At 46.1% G+C, this 23,741-nt stretch overlaps 1 long non-coding RNA gene across 1 annotated transcript; it reads left to right on the top strand.

Moving 5' to 3' along the window:
• The first annotated feature begins 11,199 nt into the window (after nucleotides 1–11,199).
• On the top strand, nucleotides 11,200–22,995 carry LOC141567716 (uncharacterized). The gene is made up of 3 exons (XR_012490538.2): nucleotides 11,200–11,394; nucleotides 11,890–11,952; nucleotides 21,048–22,995. It is a non-coding gene; the product is annotated as an uncharacterized LOC141567716 (long non-coding RNA).
• The last annotated feature ends 746 nt before the right edge of the window (nucleotides 22,996–23,741 follow it).

The following is a 23,741-nucleotide window of genomic DNA, read 5'->3' on the forward strand; positions in this document are numbered from 1 at the left end:
GTAACGACACCAACCTTGTTTTTTCTGGTAGTGCTTAGAAGCCTACATGCAGAGATTCGGATGGCAGGATGGATGCAAGGCTGGTGGCTGAGATGAAGGACGAAGAAATTGTCAACAAAAAAACATCTGGCCTAAGAGAAAGCTTATGAGTTTATTTGAGCCAAAATGACAACTGCCTTCAACAGATAGAGAAAATGCTCCACAAAATGGTGGTTTGCAGCTGATTTTATACATAGAATCAAAGGAGGAGGGTTACACAAAATCCATTGGTGGTAGATTAAGGGGGTGGGAGAAAGTAAAGCAGGAAAGTCTCTGGGATTGGGTAAAAGTAAATTGGAGACATAGATACTTCTTTTACATAGGTGGGTGCAGGATAGTTAATGGTGCACGTTTTATAGCACAGAGAGATGGTAATCGGGACGAAAATAATAACGAGGAATTCTGTAGTTTCCTGGTGTGGTCTGGAAAAGGGGATTACGTACATTCCAAGGGCATGTTATCCTAGATACAAAAAGACAACAGACAGGCCCACTTAAGGTAAAGATTAACCTTTGTCAAGGAAACCACAGACTAAAGATATGACTTCCCGTCATGGCCCATCTTACTGTGTTTCCCGTGTAACTCAGGGTCTCAGCTCCTGCTCCCCGCAGGACATGGTGAGGCCAAAAAGCAACAACGGAGCCATGGATGGGGGGGTTCATGCCACTATATTCTCGATGGTGGCTGGTCGAGACACAAAAGCAAACATCTGCCAGCACCCCAACAAGGAGTCTTCCTGCACCCCAGTCTGGCTGGCAGCCGGGCGAGACACAGGAAGTAGGATCCACATGGTCCGCAATGTAATCTGCCATCCACATTTGCTAACCCCACTTGCTAGCCACAATCCTCCATCCACTTCTCAGCCAACCAACCAACCAACGAACCAACAACCCCCCTAGCATAGCCACAGTGGTTACATTAGTGGCTAATGGCTAACCGGTAACAGCTGATGGCCACCCAGCCACAGCAGATGGCCATCTGATTACAGCTGACAGCTATCTAATAACCGAGCCAGCACCTTTTCACGTGAGGCCAAGAGCCTGGAAACTGCTCTCTGGGACTCTGTCCCCACACCCCGAAAATAAGACCTAGCCGGACAATCAGCTCTAATGCATCTTTAGGAGCAAAAATTAATATAACACCTGGTTTTATATTATATTATGTTAGATAAGACCCAGTCTTATATTATAGTAAAATAAGACAGGGTCTTACATTAATTTTTGCTCCAAAAGATGCATGAGAGCTGATTGTCCAGCTAGGTCTTATTTTCGGGGAAACACGGTAGTTAGGAATTTTTATGTTCACGCCATTTTATGTGGTTATTTTCAGGCTCCTGAGCTTGTCAGGTTTCACCTGTGGTCCCTTTTCCATCCACAGAATGAAGATCCTGAGGGTGCTGCCTCAGTTGTGGGGGGGGGGGTGGCTCAGCACGAGGTCCAGGCTGGGTCAGGGAGGGGGGGACAGATGGAGGACCTGGGGGTTTCAATGAGGTGCATCAGCAAACAGGCTCAGTTTCAGGGACCAATAGAAATGAAGGTGTGGGAGGTTGTGGAAGGACGTGGTCACTCACAGTTTGTCATCAGTGATAAGGAGAGAGCAAGGTGGCCAACAAGTTCACCTGAAAACAGCCTCATTACGAAAGCCTAGGAACACTGCCTAAAAGATAGCATATTTAAAATCACATAGCTAAGCACACAAGAAACTCAGGGAAACCCCCAGAGGCAAAAAACGAAGGAGGAAGGAAAGAGTGGAACTCTCCCATGCTGATGTCTTAGTTAGGAGACAGTTGTGCCGGTCTCTCTAACCCAGGCCCGGGGATTTCACCCCCCACTGGCGAGCGGGACCCCGAGGCTCCCACATGCAGCTGGGTGCTCACCTGTGCATCTTTCATGAAAGGACAGACAGGTAGGAATCCACCCACTCTCCACCTTGGCTCTCTGCGGGGACAAAGGCTCCCATGAGAGCCCGTCACAGGGCTATGATCACTTGGGTTTGAATTTCTGCAGGATCTGGGAACCCTCAGGCCAAGAATAATCACACAGAAGGCAGTTCAGGCATGGCATATTCGAGGGGCATCTGGCAGGGCGAACACCCTTGACCCACAGATCAAGCCCCTCTCAGAATGAGCTCACAACCTGCAATTATAAAACCCAAAAGAGATAGTTCACTGTGGGCAAGAGTTGGTGGGTCCCCTGCTCTTGACCCAAGAAATTGAGATAAGAGAGTTTAATGTACGCACGTCGGAAATTCCTGAGCAAGTTAGGGAAGATTTGAATGTATCAAAACAATAAGACATTAGGAAAAAGAAAAGATGAATTTTTAAAAGAACCACATAAAACTTCTAGACATGAATAATGCAGTCATAAAAGTAAAAAATTCAGTGGGGGAAGATAAAAACGTGTATTAGAAACAAAAGAAAACATTATTAGCCACCTGGAAGATAGGCCTGAGGGACAGGTCCAAATGCAGAGCAGAGAGAAAAGGAGGTGGAAGCAAAGCTGAGTGCACAGGAATCCCCAAGTCAGGCTCTGCTTCTGGGCAACCTGCTCTGCAAGGAGGGTTACAGGAGGAGGGGAGGGCGGAGGAGGGCAAGGTCATGGCTGGGAGGTTCCTAGAACCATCACAGGAAGGGTCCTCAGATTCAGAAAGTCTGCGAGTTCCGAGGGACAGAAACAGAAGGAATCCACACTGGACACACTCTTAGAGCGGGGGTATCGTGTAATGGCAGCTAGAAAGATGCGTTCCAGAAGACGGCCCAGAAGAAATGACAGATTGTCTCCTAAGGAAAGTCCACGGGCCTGAGAGCAGAATTCTTGATGGCAACAATAGACGCCAAAGTCACAGTTTCAAAATGCTAAGAGAAAATATTGGTTAGCCTAGAATTCTGTGCCAGATAAACTTTCATTCAATGATGAAGGTAAAATCATGACCTTTTCCAGACAAAGGCTGAGAGAAGGTACCACTGAAAGGCTCACAAAAGAGCTAAGCGCAGATATGCCTGGGACATTAGACCAGACAACAGACAACGAGGGTGCCGGGTCCAAATCCTGGGGCACCCCCTGCTCTGGAGCACCAGGATCCGGGGCCCCTGCCCTGAGGGCAGCCTGGAAGTGCCAGGGAGAAAATGCCCTCGGACAGCCTTCTAATAACACCAGGTTCTTCTCCTCGCAGGTGGGAAACTTTGAGGGGAGCTCTGGTCATTTTCCAGAGGTCCCATCAGGATGAGCCCCGGTTGCTAGAAGCAATGAGCTGCGCATTAGAGCGCCTTGTGTTGGCCGCCGTCCTTCCCTCACGCCCCCACTCCCCTAACCCGTGTCCTGGGGTCTTAGGGACAGGCGGGTACCAGGATGGGGTCCCGTTGCTGCAGGGACATAGGGCAGTGATGACCCTCCTGTGCCCTGGTGTCACCATCACTGAGGCTCACGTGGGAAGGCATGGACAGGGGTGGCAGCAGACGGGGCTGCGAGGTACGCAGTGTGGGCCCGGGCCGTGGAAGGTCTGAGGAAGGACACTCAGAAGGATGGTGGAGGATTGCGCGGTCACTGGCCACACCAGGAGCCCTGGGGGAAAACAGCAGGCGCACCCGCCAGCAGCCGCCTGCGGGCACGACGCAGAAGGCAGCCCTGAGAGTCTTCCCTGCTATGCCCGTGGAGGGCGAACCATGGAAGCCAGGCCTGGACTTGGAGTGCCAGTGTGCAGAGTGACAGCGGAGGCTGACTTCGTGCCCCAGCAAGTTTCCTTTGCTGGTGTGGAAGGAGTGGGACCCTGCACGCAGGCAGGGCCTGAGAACCTGGGGCTCTGCATCCTCCTAGGTGCCGGGGGCCAGCAGAAGTGGCCCCCCACGCAGATGAGGGGCCTGCGAAGCCCCAGCTGAGAGGATGCCTCACAAGCTGATGCCTGCCCAGCTCAGGACCTCCCTCCTTGCTGTCAGAGCCAAGGTCACCTCCATGCGTGGGTCTGGCGGGCAGCTTACAGCTCCTGCTACGGGAGGCAAGGGGCACTGAACAAACTGCTCCAGGAGGTGGACAATGTGCGGACGGGAACCGGAGACCTTGCGGGCGCTGGCCAGGGAGAGGAGCGCAGGGGCTGGACAGGGCGTGGGGCTGACCTAGCGTCCTTGTCGTGACTCAGGATTTGACATCCTGGCAGGTACACCAGGAGCCAGAGCTCATAAGATGCTGGAATGTCCCCTGGAAATGTGGAGACAGCGGCCACCAGTGGCACCCGGGCAGTGCCAGACCTGCCTTGGCAGAGAGTTAAGTGTCTCTGAGGGGCGGGCATGCTGGAAGGGATTTAAATGTGAAACTTGGGGTCACATAGGATTCTTCGTACTACACCAGGTCTGTCTCACTGTGGGTTTAAAGGGTTCGCAGACCCAGGCTGGGCTCATCCCCAGTCCCTGAGTCTGGGTGGTATTGAATCATGATACACGTGAAAATTTGTTTTGTGGCCTAGTATGTGGCCACGGCCAGTGTTTGTAAATGCTCTGTATATGCCTAAAAAATGTGTTTGCTAATTTAGGAGTGAAGAATGGATTTGATACACGGACACTAGTTTAAGCGCGGCGTGGATGGATATAGCAGACAGCAGGGCTCTCCCTTTGCTTCCCTATCTGGAGTCAGTTACATGGTGGGAAAGGCCAAGTGGAGACCCCTCAACCTGCTCCCTGCTCCGCGCCCCCTGCCCCACCTGAGACAGTCAGCCAGCTGCAAGAAAACGCTGAGCAGAGAAATCGTACGTGTGTGAGTGACCTAAGCAGGCATATAGCAAACAGTGATATGAAATACGATGATTGGAGACGTGGGGACTTAAGCATTTTAAGATCTTGGGAAGTTTAACTTTAGATTCTGTTAAGCAAAAATGCATGTTACACATTTTAAAGAAACACCGAAAGACTTGAAATCAAACATACAACTTTTATTTTATACAAATAAAACAGTGGGGAAGTGGGGCAAAAAAAGAAGAAAAGAGAGCATAAAATCTATCAGACTGATAGACGTGAGGGAGGAAGAATAAGAGAAGTAGGGAAAGAGCAGATTAAGCAGAAAACATAGACTAATCCTGGGAACTAAGTCCCACTATATCTGTTATCACAATGAACATAAACACTAAATTTTTCAGTTAAAGACAGATTATCAGATTGGGTTTAAAAACACAGTCCATTTTCTTACTGTTTACGAGCGATAGCCCTAAACACGAGGATACTGAAACACTGATCGTCTGCAAAGGCAAAAAATGATGTGCTGTGCCCACGCTAATCAAAAGAAGTCCCAGTGAGTCTAATATTGGTCAAAAGTGACTCTAACGAAGGGATACATTGAGACAAAGGCGGCCACTACATAATGGCAAGAGGGACAATTCATCAGGGAGCTATACCACTTTCAACTTTTCAGCATCATGTCATTTAGTCTCAAAATAATATAAAGCAAATGTTTTAAAGTTCCCAGAAGAAATTTATAAACCCATAATAGTGGAGAACGTTAGTCTTTCCATAGCTGGTATACAAGATTTCAATGATAACATTAACAACTTTATACTAATGTTCAGACATCAACATAATTCTGTCCCTATAGATTAGAAACACACTCTTTTCAGGCATATGTAGAACATTTACAAAGACTGGCCACGACCATGTACTAGGTCACAAAGCAAAGCTCAACATGTCCCAAAGATACCATCAGACCACCTTTTTTTTTTATCAAAGTGTGATTGCATTAGAAATCAGTTATCAAAGTTAACTCTAAATGCATCAGTATGGAAACCACTGGAACTAGTGGGAGAACTCGGTAAGATGGTGGGTATAAGACCCACACATCAAACTTCATGATGTTCCGATGCACAGAAACACTCGAGATTGTAAAGAAGACATCGTCTATAACACAAAAGCCTCCTGATACCTAGAGATAGATCTAGCAAAAGTTGTATGAGATTTATGGAGACAATTATGAAACTTGATTGAAAGACATTTTAAAAGGACCCAAATAACTGGAGACATACACCAAATTTCATCAGTTCTGAACATGCATTTTTTTTTTCACAGTTTTAACATCTCAGAAACCAGATATGTCTTAAAATGAAGAGTACCTTAGCTTTGGGTCACAGCTCATAGATCAATTGGCAGCACTTTCTCTTCATTGCACATAAAATAATGGTGCATCTTTTACTCAATGGCGCCTTGGATTCAATTAAATGAATATCATGTCGATGGATGGATGGATTCAAAATCGTAAACATGGCGATTCTCACCAATGTAGTCTATAATTTCAAAGCGATTTTTGGAGAGTTACTTCTGAAAATTGTTGAATAGCAGAGCCCTGAAGAGGCAAGGCGATTCTGATAACTGCCTGGTTGTGGGGAAGATGGGTTTACCAGATGTCAAGGTCTCTTGTAAGCTCTAGGAATTCGACCAGGTGGTATTGGCTCTGGCACAGAGCAGCGTAACCGAGTCGAGTCCAGACAGCCACACAGTTATATGGAAACTTGATCTATGACAGCGATTGCATTACAGAGCTAAATAATTGATGCTTAGACAATGGGTTAATCATATTGAAATAAATAAAATACAGTTTCTATCTCACACCAAGCACATACACTTGGCGGGAAAAAGTCTGTATACTAAAAGCAAAACTTTAAAGTTTTAGAAGTAAATGTGGGACGGACAGCTCTATGACCCAAGGAAGGACTTCTTATAAAGATCTCTTACACAGAACACGAAAGTGTAAACCACAAAGGGATATAGTAAAAAATTTGATGTCATTGTTCAGCACCTTCGGCCATTAGTCTGCACCCAGGTCTATCGGATTCAAAGCAGACTCTGTTTTTTTGAATTGGCACCATAAATTTTGTTATTTTTCTTTCTTTAACCCCACTCATTGTGCATTTTCTTCCTAAAATGCTCTGATAGATAGGAATAATTAAATGGTCTTTCCTTTATTAAGGGGAGAAATCCCCCTCTGCTCCGTACACCACGTTAAGAGTCATTTAGAAAGTTCTACGTTCTGCTTAGGTACAAGGTGGAGCCTGTGCTTGATACTACCCAGGATGAGCTCAGGCCAGACACTGCAGGGCGTGGACCCCGGCCCCTGCCGACCCTGCCCGGCTACCCAGGATGAGCTCAGGCCAGACACTGCAGGGCATGGACCCCGGCCCCTGCCGACCCTGCCCGGCTACCCAGGATGAGCTCAGGCCAGACACTGCAGGGCGTGGACCCCGGCCCCTGCCGACCCTGCCCGGCTACCCAGGATGAGCTCAGGCCAGACACTGCAGGGCATGGACCCCGGCCCCTGCCGACCCTGCCCGGCTACCCAGGATGAGCTCAGGCCAGACACTGCAGGGCATGGACCCCGGCCACTGCCAACCCTGCCCGGCTACCGAGGAGTGCTTCAAAGCCACCCACGCAGTCCCTACGTAAACACAATCCTCGGCATCTGTTTTTTTATTTCAGTTTTATTTTTCCCACTAAAATATTCAAGTGAGAAACATTTGGAGATTTATATTCAGGGCACAGGACCAAATGGCATCTGAAGCATTTCTTTGTTAAATCTAATTAATTTTTCTTGGCTTTTTTCTCCATCATGCCAAAGCCGGATCTGTACCATTCATCCTACCTATAGGTGAAGATTACCCTTCTCTGAAGCATCTCAGCAACAGCCACTGAGCTCCCGGAGGGGCCAGCAGTTCTCTTTCCTTTCCTGTCTTCATATGGTGAAATAGAGAAGCAACCAGATCCAGGCACTTCGAGTTATTACCAACTTAAATTCCAAAAACAAACAATAACCAACCAGTCAAACAACAACAGAAAAAAAACCCCACTCTCAACTGGCTTTCCTAAAGGACTGAGCTTAAAGGCAAAGAAAAACAGCTTCCAGCAGCTGGGACAAATGTGCGTGGGAGGGGTGGGGGAAGGGTGGGGGCAGGCAAAGAAAAGACCACTTCTTTCTTTTTCTTGTTTTTTCCTAGGAAAAAAATAGACTTCTCTGTAACACACACACACACACACACACACACACACACACACACACACAATTAGCATCTAAAGAACCGTAGCAAGCAAACTGCACAGAGAATGTTATTTTTCCAATAAAAGATATATGGGATCCGGCCCTTGGGTGTCGGTTTTAAGTGGAGATATTGACTTCCAGCTGACTGACGAGTGGAATCTTTCTCCTGAAATATTGATGGTAGATTACACGAAACCACAAACTATCTCCATAAAGCACTGCATTTCTAATCCTAATGGTGTTTTCTTTCCTCGGGATGACTGCTACACTCATGATCTGATGGCTTTATTCTATGTTGGGGAAAAACTTTTACCATACTGCTAAATTAACTTGTCAAAAGGCTTCAAACCTCGGAAGCTTTTACAGCTCAATTCAAGGCTATTATTCAAGATTGAATGGGAAGGCCATGGGCTGTAAAAGCGTGCAAAAAATAAATTTCACAGGCTTTCACAGACTGAGTGAAATTGTTACCTTTTGTTCAGGTTGTAGGTCTTTATGGAGGAGTCTCAGAAGCACTGCATTTTGCCTGTAACTCCTCGATTTTCTCCTGAAAGACTATGTTTTGTCTGTTGCCCTTGAAGCACGTGTCCTCTTGGTGACAATTCATCCCTGCAGGGCACAATGCAGGCTGGAACACTCTGGAAACACGGGCAGAAGGAAAGACAATGCTCCCAGCTGCCAGAAGGAACCTCGCGTTTTTTAAATTATTTTATTCTCAAAACAGATTCCCATGGGGGTTGATGGCCAATCATTGCTTATGAAAGAAAGCCAACTATCAGGGCCCTTTCGGAGGACGGGTCAGGGAGGAAGGGACATACAGCTTCGGCAGCCCTTCCCATCAGCACTGACTCACACTGAGTCACCTGGAACGCGGGGCGAGGTGCAGATGTCCGGTGCCAGGCTGCAGGACCCTGAACCCATCAGGTAGTCAGCTGGATGCCCCACACTGTGCTTGGACCACTGGCCTCGCAGACGTAGCCGAGATGGACACAGCGAGCCCAGGCCTGTGCCCCTGGCCACTAGAAGGATGGTTTGCTGAGTCACTGCAGTCAGGGCATGGAAGGTCTTGTCCTCACAAACCGCCGACACTGACCACCCGGCGCTGTCCCGGCTCAGCCCTGCAGCGGCCCGGACACCCAGTGGGCTCTCGCTTCCTGAGCTCACTGACTTTCAGCTTCTGAGCCCACCCGGTCCTGCGTGCCCAGCAACATTACATCTTTTTACTTTGGATTCCAAGGCGCTTGGGAAGAGAGAACTGTAGGCTCAAAGGTTATGAGGTTCATGGCGGTGGACCAAGTAGAAAAGACCAAACCTTTGGGAATTCCATTGCCACTCATGTTGGGCCAGCCTAGCGCCTCCTGGGGCAGCGGGACTCCTGTGCCCTTTCTCAGGCATTCCTTAGCAAGACTCCACGTGTCCGCAAGTCGGCTCACTCTGTCCTCTGCGTAGTCCTGCTGGGCGTAGCCCAGAGGTCCACGGGGCCCTGTCCTGTACAGAGCTGGTCAAACCAGAAGGAAACTCTGATTCCACGATTTTCAATCCAGAACCACCCAGGCAGTTCCCATGCATTCTCACCACTCTCCCTCGTCCCATTCGTGAGGCTCTAGGTTCACCTCCCATCCCTTCACCAATTTCCAGTGGTTCTCCTTGTGAGCGGAGTCTTACAGAAGGTACCAGGAGCCGTGGGAGAGGAGCCCCACCTCCAACACCACCTCTGTCCACCTTTGGGAGTGCAGCGCGGCACACAGACACCCCGCCATAGCACCCACATGTTAGCAGTGAGGCCAGGGGTCCCTTCTCCTGTCAGGCATCCAGCTCCTCGCTGAACAGCAGCTCACATCAGTGCTGGGAGGACGAGGTCACCCAGAGGGTATAGAAGAGTGCCGATCACCTGGTCCCCCCATTTTTTCGCTTCCTCCCTCTCCCGAAGAGCCTTCCCTTCATCACACAGGGCAGCCCCAGCCAAACATCACCTTCTACCTGAGCCCTCTCCCAACACCTACACTTCCCTGCCTGTGAATCCTGGTTGGCGGGATTTTCTACCTTTCCCTAAAGCTAGCACGTTTTCGCACAATTTATACACCGTGCATGAGAGTCATTCCATCTCCTTTGGAGCAATGACTCAGAGGTGATTCAGTGGAAAAAAGCATTTTGAGTAGTCGATGAGAAAATAAAGGCAGACGCTCCAGGTCTCGGGGACAGGCTGAGGCTTCCATCCTCATGGATGTGCCCACTATCGGTGTCTCACGTCTCTTGGCCAGTACTTGGGCTGAGAGCAGCCGGAGTCCTCACGCCGACAAGGAGAGGTCAGGGAAACCGGTCAGGTCGGGGACCAGGAGGCTGCTGCTTTCTGGAGAAAGATGGACGGACTTGGACACCAACCCTCCTTTGTCCTTTCTTCTTCCCTATTATTTTTTTTAGCTTGAACATGGATGCGATGGTGGAGGTGCAGAAGCTGCAATCAGGGGGCAACAAGTGTGAAGATGAAGGCTGATTTGCCTTCATCTGGATCCTGGAGTGGAAAACGAGGAGGCAGCGTCCCAGGAGGGCCCCAGGGCAGAGAGACGGCAGCCTGGGCTGTCCGCCTCCAGACATCCTGCATGTGAGAAAAACGAACCCCAGTGGGTTTAAGCGTCTGAGGCTGGACTTTCATTACTTGCAGCCTAAAGCATGAGGCTATCCTAAGTCAGAGAAAATATAATGTAAATTTGTTCACGTATTTTCAGAGGTAATGGGACCATGGTGGACATTATGTAACTGTCTGTAATCTAGAAAAGCCTGACAGAATTCGATCACGTGATTCACGAGTATAAGGAACATCTGGTGCACACATTATCGATGGCTAGGTCTGTGTCTCGGATGGAGACTCCGAGGACCAAGGCTTGGCATCTCAGTGGGGTGAGGCTCTGCGCGGACGAGTGGCTTTTACGGAGAGGCATGTGAATCCTTAGGTGTGTCCGTTGGTGACACTTCTCTAACACCATGGAGGACAGCAGTGCTTAGCAGCAAATGCAGCAGCTTGTCACTCACATTTGTACTTGGTCACTTTAAGAACACAGCTCTTTGATTTGTACCCAGTTTGTCCTTCGGTCTTGTGGTCAGAGCACTGCCTCCAATCTGCCCTCTTCCAGCAAATCCAGAATCAGAGTCGGGGCAAACTCTTCATGGGAAGTCCCTGCACCATCTCTCCCCATGGAACTGTCCCGAGCTCCTACGTCCTGTCCGCCGAGGCGCGCAGTGCGGCGTGAGAAGCCAACAGAAACCTCTTGTCCCCTGGGCCCTTACCTCAGAGGACAGCTGGATCGCTGACCTCCCCCATGTCATAGAAACGGGTATTTCCATCCAACATGTGTTTGTAAGTAGTTGCTTATTCACAGAGTGGTTTCAATTACAATAAAAAGGGAAACACTGTCAGAGACCATAATGTCATGATCTCAGATGGAGACACAAATGCCAACATTAAAAAAAAAAATTGTCTTTTTTTTCCTTGAAATAAAAAATGCTCATGTCTGAAAGCTTCCTAACATTCTAGAAAAAGTTATGGAAAGGAAGTGAAATATTGTGAATTCATAAATAATGCACGTTTTTATGGGTGTGTGAGGAAAACGGCGGTTCCTTGGGACTTCGTTTGCTTTTATTTTCTTCTGTTGATTTTTGGTTAGAGAGGATTTTGGGTTTACAAAAATACAAAGTCTTTACCCTAATTCAAGTAACATGTATCTATACCTATGTGATCAACCCGGTTTAATAATTCACATGGCATTAACTGCTATTGAACCTTTTTATAGTATTAACCATTATCTGAAATTATATTACTTACTGGTTTTCTTGTCGATTTTGGTTTTCCCAGGAGAGAGGAATTTTGATTTTCCTTTTCATTGCTGGGTGCTCAGAGGAGAATGCCTGGCACGTGGTAAGTGCTCAGTAAATATTTGCATGTAATAATTATTGACAGCATGAATGTATTATAGTATCATTGTGGCTTCTTTGTTTCCTACTTAATTCCATATTCAGTATTTAAAAAAAAAACAAAAAACTTTTGGCTTTTGCTGGAATTGTAACATTCCACAGAATTTCACAATTCCTAGATTCCAGGAGGGTTTTTCATAGAAGATTTCTGTTCTGGGGTATTGTCAGGATGAAAGCATAGGATTATTTATTTTGCCATCACACAGGGACTGTGAGCTGGTGGCCCCCCGGGCTGGTTCTCTTCGCTTGCTCACTTACCCATGCGAACTACAGCTGCCAGTGTGTTTATTTTGGTCATGTATTTCAAAGGACCATTTCTACCCGAAAGTAAACAAACATAATGGAACAGCTGTGACTGATAAAAACCCCCAGGCATAATCATCACCCCCTTGTACATATCCTGTGCTTTCAGATTTAATTTTAAAAATTTCCCTTAACTCTTGATTCACGATGGGTACAGTGGGTTCAATGGAAAACGAATGCAAAACCATTCCTGTTCAGAGTTGGACGCAGATGGGGAGCACAATCGAGCCGTCTTTTTTCCTCCTCCAGCGTCGGGGACGACAGGCTCTGCCGCTGCCCCTCCTCCAGCGCTAGTGTAGCTGCAACCAGGCGGTGATGGGCCTGCGTCAGTACTGCAGTCGGGTGCTGGGAGCGAGGTCTGGCCCGAGCACCCTTGTGGGAGGTGCCCCACGAGGCCCGGCCAGGCTCTGAGGCCACCGGGGAGGTGGCCTTTGGCTGCCTTCCCTCACCATTCCGTTCATACAGCAGATGCAATCGTCAGCTTCATAAAGTGTAGAAGATGTTACGATAAAAGCTGTGAGATGCCTGAGGTTTTGTTTGTTCTATGAACTCTACATTCTACCGGACTCAGATCTGAAAAAGGGCTCCTTTCCCAACGTACCCCAGGCGCTGGGATTCTTTTTAACCACAGAATGAGTACATGGGTACTTTCGCGAGAACTAACACACTGTGGTAAATTAACAATGCTTTGAAAAATTGAAGTATTCCTCAGAATGGTAAACCTAGAGTTACCGTATGATCCAATCACACTCCCGGCTAGAGACACAAGGAATTGAAAGCAGGGTCTCAGGGACGCTTGTGCTCACCAGCACCATCACAGCCAAAGGGGAGAGGACCCCATGTGTCCATCACCAGAGGAATGGAGAAACAAAATGGTGCGTCCACACACTGGAGTCTCATTCAGCCTTAGCATGGAGGGGGTTCTGACGCCTGCTCCAACATGGGTGGACCCTGAGGACATCGTGCTGAGTGCAACAAGCCAGTCACAGAAGGACAAGTACTGTCTGATTCCACTTATCTGAGGGACCGAGTGTTGTCAGGTTCAAAGAGAGGAAGTAGAATGTTGGGTGCCAGGGGCTGGGGCAGAGAGCGGGGAGGAGAGTTTCATGGGGACAGAGTGTCTGTTTGGGAACACGGGAAGAGTTCTGGCGATGGACGGTGGTGATGGTTGTACAACAACGTGAATGTGCTTAGTGCACATTTAAAAATGGTTAAGATGATAAATTTTATGTTATGTGTATTTTACCACAATTTAAATGCATACACACACATCATTTGACCTAACATTCCCGTTTCTAGTTTGTTCTTTCACCTGATCATGGGTACAGAGGTTCACTTTGAGGTGTTGAGAAGTTCTGAGGATGGTTGGTGGTGATGGTGGTACAACAACACGAATGTACTTAACACCACTAAATTGTGCACTTAAAAATGGTTGAAATGGTAAATTTCATGCTAAGTATATTTTACCACAATAGAAAAGTGAAAACTAAATACAATTTAAAAATCGAAACCAAATAAATATTTGGAAAAGCAAGTCCAGAAAATTCTCATGATGAAAACTTTTAGATTAATTGGTGGGGAGAGTTGGTGTCGTCTCATCCATGAGTGATATTTTCTCTATTTTCTTAAAGTCAGGTTAAACGAAAAATCCCTTTATCAGTCTCATAGTTTTCTTTAGACAGACAAAGCACATGTCCTGTTAGATGTGTTCTTAGGCATTTTGTAGCTTTTGTTGAATTGTGAATGAGGGTGCTTTTTCTACTTTATTTTCAAGGTGAATATTATATGTTTGGATCTGCAATCCTGACTCCTTGTGGATTCTTACTAGCGTTGATCAGGGCTAGTTGGTCAGGGCCTCTATGTGTGATGGGGGCTCCACAGCAGACATGCAGGAGTGGGTGCACCCTGTGTTCTGTAAAACGCAGCCCCGAGAGGTGAGCATCCAGGCAGAAGTTCTTGAGTCTTTGGGTTTTCTATGAGGTGCGATCATACATTACAGTAAATGTTTAAAAATATATATAACAGTAGAAGACATTGCCATTGATCCCCCTCAAAATACTCCCTCTCGCTTCGAACACACTTACCCCATCGTTCTTACTACTTTCTGAAGCAGTTCTGAAGTCCTCTTCTGTGAGTGTCTTTAGTTGCACTGTCGTGGCTGCCTCGCTGTCCTGAATCATTTTGACTTTGGGAAAAAGCCAGAAGTCGCATGGTGCCAGATCCAGTGAATAAGGTGGATGAGGACACAGTGTCATGTTTTTATTTGACAGAAATTGCCAAATCAGAAGCGATGTGTGACACAGAGCATTGTCATGATGGAGGATGATTCAAGCTATACTTTAAAACACATCTTCTCTCAACCACAGCTCACACCCGAATGACTGCACTGAACAAGTTGAAACTTGTCACACACTGTTACTAAGGTTCCATGCACAGCTTCCCATATTGAAGATCTCGCCTTTCCGTCGGATGGCACTCGGCAGCAGTATTCACTGTATTTTTTTTTTTATCACAACAGGAAGGCTCCGTGTCACACATCGCTTTTGGTATGGCAATTTCTGTCAAGTAAAAACATGACAGTGTGTCCTCATCCACCTTATTCACCGGATCTGACACCATGTGACTTCTGGCTTTTCCCAAAGTCAAAATGATGTTGAAAGGTGAACATTCTGAATTGATTCAGGACATCAAGGCAGCCACAACAGCACAACTAAAAACACTCAGGAAAGAGGACTTCCAGAACTGCTTCAGAAAGTGACAAGAATGATTGGATAAGTGTGTTTGAAACCGAGGGGGAATATTTTGAGGAGAATTAATGGCAATGTATCTTTTACTGTAATAATTTTTAAAAATGTAAACATTCACTGTAATTTTTTTATCACACCTCGTATATCTGCAAAGAATGACAACTTTTTCTCTTCTGCTTGAATTGTTTTTCTCCATATTCCTTTTTCTTACCACTGTATCAGCTGAAATGTCTAGTAAAATGCTGCCTGATAACGAGGGTAATGAGCACGTGTCCCTCTTTCTTGACTTTAATGAAAAATGCTTCTATGACTTCACCATTAAGTACTTCATTGCTTTAGATTTCTGGGTTTTTTTTTTTCTTATCAAGCAAAAAAGTTTTATTCTTAGTTTCCTAAGAGTTTTGTTTTCAATCATACCCATGTGGTTTTAATTCAGCAACGCCTTTTAATTTGGCAAATAAAAACTGAGAGTCTTTTCTCATTAATGTATTACTATAGAAAGTTACACTGATAGATTTTTCAAATGTTGAATCACCTCTGGATTACTTGGACAAAGGCAATTTGGACATATATTATTTCAAATTTTTTTCTTGTCAAATGTATTATAAAGAGAGAAATGCATACAACACACATCTCTCGTTGAACAAGTTACTATGCATTGAGCACCGGAATCATCGTCATCCAGGAAAAGAAATAGAGCCCCTTCTTGGTCACAGGGGCTTTTCACCCCTAAAACCAGCCACAATCCTGACTTCTGTTGTACTCACTTCCTATTTTCTTTATACTTTTCAACCTCCAGGTGCAGCTCCAGCACTGTAATTTCATCTTGTCACTTTGGCTTTTTTATGAGTGGAATCATCCATACAGTGGGACCTGGTATCTCTCGTCTTTCCTGCTCATTCCATTGTCTGAGCCTGTCTCTTTAGTCGGCCATTGGTGCTGATTCTCGAGTGTGTGGTCTTGCTCACTTATCTGCCTGGTGAGACTTGCTGGTGTGGCCAACAGCACTTTGTTTGTTTTTAAGAAGCAAACGGAGAACTGTGGTGTGCCTCTTCTTTCCCAGGAGTGCGTGTGTGTGAGTCATGTGTGAGGTCCTTGTGAGTCTCTGGCAAGTCACAATTCCTTTAATCCCATTTCAGGGTTTGAGAGTTTTCTGCACCATCCGGATGACACAGAACTGGATATGTGAGGTGGATCAGAGAGGCTCACCCCGACTTCTGGGAATTGGTGTGCAGGAGGCAGCACTGGCTTTTAGGCTGGTGGGGCGCACCTTTTCCCAATGACGTGTTCAGCGAGGTCATACTGAGAGCTTGAAACTGGCTCCGCTGGGAGTACTTACACCCTGAAAATTAGCAAACGTTACAAACCAGGACTTTTTATCTTAGAGAGCCACTTGTTAAAGCTCTGTTACCATCTGAGTGCTCTGAGGGCTGAGCTCTTTGGGATCTCTCCCTAGAGTGGGGGGTTGCTCCCCAGGCTCCCTGACCTTGGCAGGCCCAGACTCCAGTTTTTGCCTCCTCAGCCTGGCCAGGCTGCTCAATGCATAACCCAGCTTATTAATGTCGTTTTCCACATCCAAGTTCATGGCGCAGAAGCAACTGGAAATGTTGGTCGTATGTGGCTTGTTTCCCAGTTTGGGGAATTGTGCCAAGTGTGTCCATCAGCTTATTGTTACTTATGGACCTACTCATATGTGTATATGTGTATTTACTTTATTTTTATTTGAGCCATTCAAAGTGTGTGGTGGAATCCCATTATCATTTCTTTTTCTTTCTTCTTTTATTATTTAAAGATTTTATTGGGGGAAGGGGAACAGGACTTAATTGGGGAACAGTGTGTACTTCCAAGATATTTTCCAAGTCAAGTTGTTGTCCTTTCAGTCTTAGTTGTGGAGGGCGCAGCTCAGCTCTAGGTCCAGTTGCTGTTAGTTGCAGGGGGCACAGCCCACCATCCCTTGTGGGAGTCGAACTGGCAACCTTGTGGTTGAGGGCCCACTGGCCCATGTGGGAATCGAACCGGCAGCCTTCGGAGTTAGGAGCACGGAGCTCCAACCACCTGAGCCACCGGGCGCCCCCATTATCGTTAGCATTTGCATTTCCCTAATACCTCATCACGGTGAGAATCTTCTCATGTGCCTGCTTTGCATTGCCACATCCTCTTTGGTACACTGTTCTATTATTTTGCTCATTTTTAAATTGGATTGTTTATTTTCTCACTGTTGAATTTTGAGTGTTCTTTATATACCTTGGATATAAGTCCTTTGTTGGATATGTGATTTGCAAACGTTTTCTCTCCTGTTTATATTTTATTTAGTTTCTTTTTATTTTTCCATTGGTTTAGAAAAGTAGATAAATGGAACAGAAAACTGAATTCAGAAGAAAAAAACACATGTATGCAGAAACAGGGAAGGACTGAAAGGTCACACATCCAACCTATAGCTTGGGTTACCCATGGAAGGGAGATCGTCACTGGGAGTAATGGTCCAAAGGCTGGGGCTTTTTCTGTAATGCTTGAAAATTTTACAAAGAGAAAGTTTAAAAAAAAATTGTTTAACAAGAGACGTATGATTATGTGAATACAATTTATCATCTGTCATCGCCAACATGTCACTAAATAAAGGATATTTTAAAATCAATAAAGTAAAAATGATATAATTTTTTTAAAAAGAGCATTTTATAATTAAAATTAATATATTTAACTTGATGAAAAGTCTTTTGCACACATACACAAATATACACACACAATCCCCCCCCCCCAAAATCTCATTTGTTCAAGCATTTTGTGAATTGCTAAACTTTGCTAAAAATTTGGTGTGCAGTAAACAGCATATCAATTAGAAACAGTTCGGCTGCAAATGGTAAACTGTTGGATTGATACCAGTCTCAGCAGATGCAGGGCTTCAGACAGGCCACGGAGCTCCCTGTGCCCTCTGACTTGGCTTCTGCCATAGACCCCCACCCCCACCCCCCACCGGGGGCCACCAGCTCTGCTTAGCCTCAGGATCACTACTCACTTTCCTGGGGAGAGCCAGGCATCCCCCCATGGCTGCTGTGAAGTCAGAGGGACCAGCGTGCCCCGGGGTTTGTGCTCCCTTAACCTTCACGTACATCACAGTGTGGGGGGACAGCCTGATCAGCTATCACAGGGGCCTAAGAAGGCAACATGGAGTCAGGTGGACTAACACTCCTGCGAGAGTCGTTGACCAATCAGAAATGAGAGATGGGAGGGAGCTGGGCAGAGAGACTGCACTTCTGACTTCTTCTGACACACAGCCTGTTCCAAGATATTTGTTTGTGTAGCCTGCCCAGAGACACCCCATATGTGCAGTTAGACGCCCCTGCCTAAAGCCTCAGTGTCCATTTGGGAGGCAGCAGGCAGTGTGGCAGAGCGCTGTCACCTTGCCTTCCTTTTCACCCTCCCGTGGCCTAGAGTGTCTTTTCCTCATTCTTGCATACTAAGGCCGGCACTTAACCATTGCCTCCGGCTCTGTTTTCTAAGGAACCCAGGACAAGAAAGGGCACTTGTTGGTCTCACAGAACAGGAAGCCTACAGTGACACAGACTAGGGACAGTGAAGCTACTCAAATGTGTCACGAAAGACCCAGACTCTTTCCATCTTCCTGCTGCACCATTCTTAACTTGTAGCTTTGGTCCTCGTGGTCACAAGAGGGCTGCTGCCTCTCCATCTTTCCTCCACATTTCATGAAGGAAGAAAGGGGAAGGGAAATCGGTAAAGCGTTGCATTCTGCTGAGCTTTTATCTTTTTATTCAGGAGAGCATGTCCTGCTCCGGCACCATATGTTAGCCACTACCTTCCTGGGAACCTGGGAGACTGAATTATTAATTTCCATTCTCTGTAGTAGAGGCAGGTGAGTGTGAAGGGGGTCTGCAGTGGGTACTGAGTGACCCAACCTAAAGGGTTTGCTGAAAGTGGAGGTGGGAGCTCGAGGATAGAAACCTCCTTACAGAATTCCCTGTGCCATGTTTTCTCTCTCCTTTTTCTGTGCCCTTCCCAGGACCAAATGCAGTCAGTCCCCTGGGCTCATGCAGGTTAGGTTTTCTCTTTCTTCAAAACTGCGAACTGGGGTTCTATAGCAAAAACTTTTTTTCAAAAACCATTTATTTTTTAAATTTTTGAGTAAAAGTTTAAAAAAACGAGAGGTTTCACATAAACATCGAGATTCCTGGATTCCCTTAGGAAAATGGGAAGAACTGGCCAAGTTTCTCCCAAAATTGGTTGAAGATGAGGAGTGAGTCTCCTCCCCAGACGTTGCAGGTCAGCATCCCAGCTCTCCGTGGTTACCACCTGCCCTGGGCTCCCCACGCTCTTACTTACCTGCCTGGCTTTCAGGAGCTTCCGAGTGCCCACCTGCCTCCCATAAGGATTCACCTGCAAGAAAAGTGGATTCTGCCCTAAAAACAGTTCTGATTCTAGTTGCCCAGAGAATCCTGTTCCCTCGATCTCATTACACACACTTGAAGCCTGGTCCTATTTTTCCGTAAGTGATTTTGAGGAGTCTGATAAAATGTTTAAAAAATCTCCTGGATTTAGCCCCAGAAGAGTAAGAAGGTCATGTTATATAAAAGAAGTTATGAATTCTCCAGTTGGAGCAGTTCATTACTTTTCTTAAACTTAACATTTTTACTCACCACTGAGTATTAATTTGTGTAGAAGAACACTCATTTCGATTTGTTAAAAATCGTTTCATATTATTGCCTTTTCCTATTTACTTTCATTTATTTCAGGAGATAGTACCCAACAGGGGCAGCACGCAGATTCTGTAATGTTGATGAACCCACAGAGTTGATAAACGAGGATTTTGACCGGAGTTGACAAGGATAATAATCAAACACATTGCTGTCTTGTGACCCCTCTCTCTCTCTTTTTGTATGTTATGTTTAAAGATCCAGATTTGTCTATAAAAACACACTATATTCAGCTTTGCTCCACTTACCTTTGCTGTCTTGGCTGTCCTTGAAATATTACAGACTGTGTCTCTTACTTTATAGTGACAGTATTTTAGAACGTGTACGTATGTCATATTAATGTTTGATAAATGTTTGATGAAAATCATTTCTAAACTGCACAAAGGTTTCTTTTTCTGTACATGAAATCCATACTCATTTTTGCTTTATGCTAATTGGAAAATTAGAAATATATTTTATATAATCAAGCATGAATATGACAGACTATTATTAGGTAATATCTTACTAAAATTATATGACTACACCTTATGGAAAAAATATCCTGATTATGAAGAACATTCAATTTTGATGCAACAAAGACTATTTTTCCTGAAGAATCATACAATGTAAAGAATTACTGAAATGATCACTGTTTCTCATATTGCACAATTATACAGTGCCATTATGCAGTAAATTCCAATAATTATATTTCAATTGAACTAAGGTATTATATTGTCATAGACTATTTTCAAATGTATACCCATATTTAAAATTTTCTCCCCTGGAATTTCCAAGAGAGCTTAATATTGAACTAACTATAATTGTACATGCTATTTTGATCTGAGATGCGGCAGGGGTTGTGATTTTGGAATTTAATGAACTTATATAAGAAGGTGAACTTTACACGGTCGTAGAGTCACATTTATCTTTTAAACTTTCAAAACACATCCAGGCATTTGTGTGCTGAGACACACATCTGACAGAGGGTCAGGTGACATCAGCAAGTTCCTGCCATGCTCATTTCGACGCCTTGTCACACCGAGTCCGGCCCTGGCTGCTGGCAATCTTACTGTTTCTCATTCATAAAAATTTCATAAGTGAAAGAGTAGCTTTGGGCAGATTGAGAACAGGGAGAGAGAGCCCACCAGCTACTCATCATTCTGAATAATTGCCCCAGAAAGTTTCCAATGTTTCTGTAAATGTAGAACTAACCAGTTTAATTCAAAGTTTTCTGGGGAATTGGGTATTGAAAGTCAGAACTTGTATGATCCCTTCACAAAGTGTTCTCTGTTTCATTTCCTTAGGGATCTTCTTTAATGACTGTGTTTTTTAAAAGCGAGAAAAAGCCATGTGAACAGGAACAGGGAATGGAAGAAAAGATCCTCTCGCCGAAATCACATGCCATCTTGGAGACACCTGAGTCCCTACACATTTCTGCAGCTTTGAATCTGCAGCCGCCATGGCTCAGTGCTGCGCTCTGCGATGCAAACCCTGGAAGACACGGCCGCTGGTCACTCTCGGGAGTGGCCCTCCAGGTCTAGGACTCTGCACACGGCTGGAGCGTGCAGGGGAGGTCTCGTCTGGTGTCTCCTCCCTGTGGGAGCCGCACCCCTGCAGGTACTGACCAGGACAGCCACACCACCCCACGCCGTACCCAGTCAGAAACCTCCCCCAGGCCACCACTGTGGCCCTTGCCTCTGGGACACTGGGAGGGGATATGCCAGGTGAGTTACCTGGCCCTGATAGAGAAGACACAGCGTCCCCCAGGAAGGCCCTTCTGAAGCCAAGGGACATGGGCAGGAAAGGAGGGAGATGTCACGCAGAGGTGAGGCGGGCTGTGTGCGCAGCAGGCAGCTAGAGCGAATGGTGCCCTGACCCTCTGGGCCTCAGCTGGCTCGCCGTCCCCCGTCGCTGCTGACCCCAGGACTTCCCTACGGCCCTCGTTGGGGTGGGCCTAGATCAGTCAGCACCCCATCCCTTTATGTGGTAGAGGTCAGAGAGGTCAGGGCACCGGCCCCTCAATAGATCTGAAGTCTGTCCCCTCTTTTCTCAACCTCACCGCTGGGTCTCAGCATGGGCCCCCCTTTCCACAGCCACAGAGCAGGTGCTGGCAGCGCTCCAAAGCCCTTGGGAAGTGCCTGGGTGGTGGGGGGGACCACACACCTCCTCCAGGAGACAGAGTTCACTTCAGTACTGCGTGAGCATGATGTCGTGTGGGCGTGTGTCGTGCTGGCCACCTGCCAAGCATCGTGTGTAAAGCTGGGGGACCTTGGGCCCACGTGGTCCCCCAGGAGCAGTGTTGGCCCCAGAAGTCCTCATCCTGGATGCAAGGCATGAAGACAACCCCTTTGGGGCATCAGTGATTCAAACCTATTTTTTCTCTCCCAGCCACTGCGTTCCCTCTGCCCTGCTCTTTCATATCTCCTTTAAATCTCCTGGAAGCTACTCCCACCCACGCTGACCCCGAGCTTCCTCTCGGGTCCCCGGTCCTCCTGGTTCTCAGAACAAGACCACAGGCCAGCTTGAGGGCCGGGCGCACAGTCGGTGGTGGGCGGTGAGGTGGTGAAGAAATGCAGCCTGGGAGCGGGCCGGGCTGCGGGCAGGAGACACTGGGAAGACGCAGAGGTGGACGTCCTTCCTGTGTCACATAGATGCACAGAGCTCTCCGCGCGGCTGGGAGGAAGGGCATCGAAATGTACTCAGTGTCTGTGTCTGGATGATGGGAACGTGATTAACTCTATGAAATGAATTATGAAATTAACTTGTATTTTTCCTATTACAAAAGCAGTACAAACTTATTGGAAAATTGGATAAAGTAGATTAGCCAAAAGAATAAAGTTCTAATCACTAATCATTTAATTGCTCTGAGATAACAACTTTTAATATTTCTTCCTCCCTCCCTCTCTGCTTTGCCTGCCTCCTTCTTTCCTTCCTCTCTCTCTCTCTCCTTTTCCCTCCCGCCTCTTCTGGATCTATCAATTTCTCTCCCTACTTATCTTCATGTACTTACCGAATTATCTGTCTCCTAACATATTCTGTCAGAAAAACATGGTGTTAAATATCGTAACCCGTTGTTCTTGCTGTGCATCTGTTGAAACATTGTTTTCATGTTATTAACACTTTTCTGTCATTTCATTTTTAACAATTGCATAGTATTTCATTGTATCATTTACTATAATGTATTTAATCAGTCCCCTGTTATTGGACAGTCAGGTTATTTCCCCAAATCTTGAAATGATAAATAACATTGTAATGAACATGCTTATAGTAAAATCCATGATTTTTATTTGAATTTTAACTTTTTACTTTAAAAAACTTGAAATCTTTCAGACACATAGAAGTTCGCAAACTTGTTGCAACAATGTTGTAAACTTTTTGATATCAGAAGGATTATTCATTATGAATTTGTACCAACTGGACAAACAGTTAACCAAGTTTACTATTTGGAAGTGCTGAAGAGGCTGCGTGAAAAAGACGAAAATGACCTGAATTTTTCGCCAACAATTCATGGCTCTTGCATCACGACAATGCACCAGCTCACATGGCACACTGTCTGTGAGGGAGTTTTCAGCCAGTAAACAAATAACTGTATTGGAACACCCTCCTTACCCACCTGACCTGGCCCCCAGTGACTTCTTTTTTTAACCCAAAGACAAAGGAAATATTGAAAGGAAGACATTTGGATGACATTCAGGACATCAAGCGTAATATGATGGCAGGTCTGATGACCATTCCAGAAAGAGTTCCAAAATTGCTTTGAAGGGTGGACTAGGCGTTCATGTTGGTGCATAGCTTCCCAAGGGGAGTACTTGGAAGGTGACCACAGTGATATTCAGCAATGAGGTATGCAGCACTTTTTCTAGAATGGGCTTGTGAACTTAATTGTCAGACCTCGTATATACACATGTGTATGTGTACATATATGTATATATATATATATATGAACCCCTGTGCGTTCATCACTCACCTTCAACAACAATCCACTTAGGACAACCTTG

The sequence above is a fragment of the Rhinolophus sinicus genome, chromosome 17 (genome assembly GCF_057876585.1).
Source record: "Rhinolophus sinicus isolate RSI-liver-muscle chromosome 17, RSI-T2T, whole genome shotgun sequence".
Taxonomy (NCBI): Eukaryota; Metazoa; Chordata; class Mammalia; order Chiroptera; family Rhinolophidae; genus Rhinolophus; species Rhinolophus sinicus.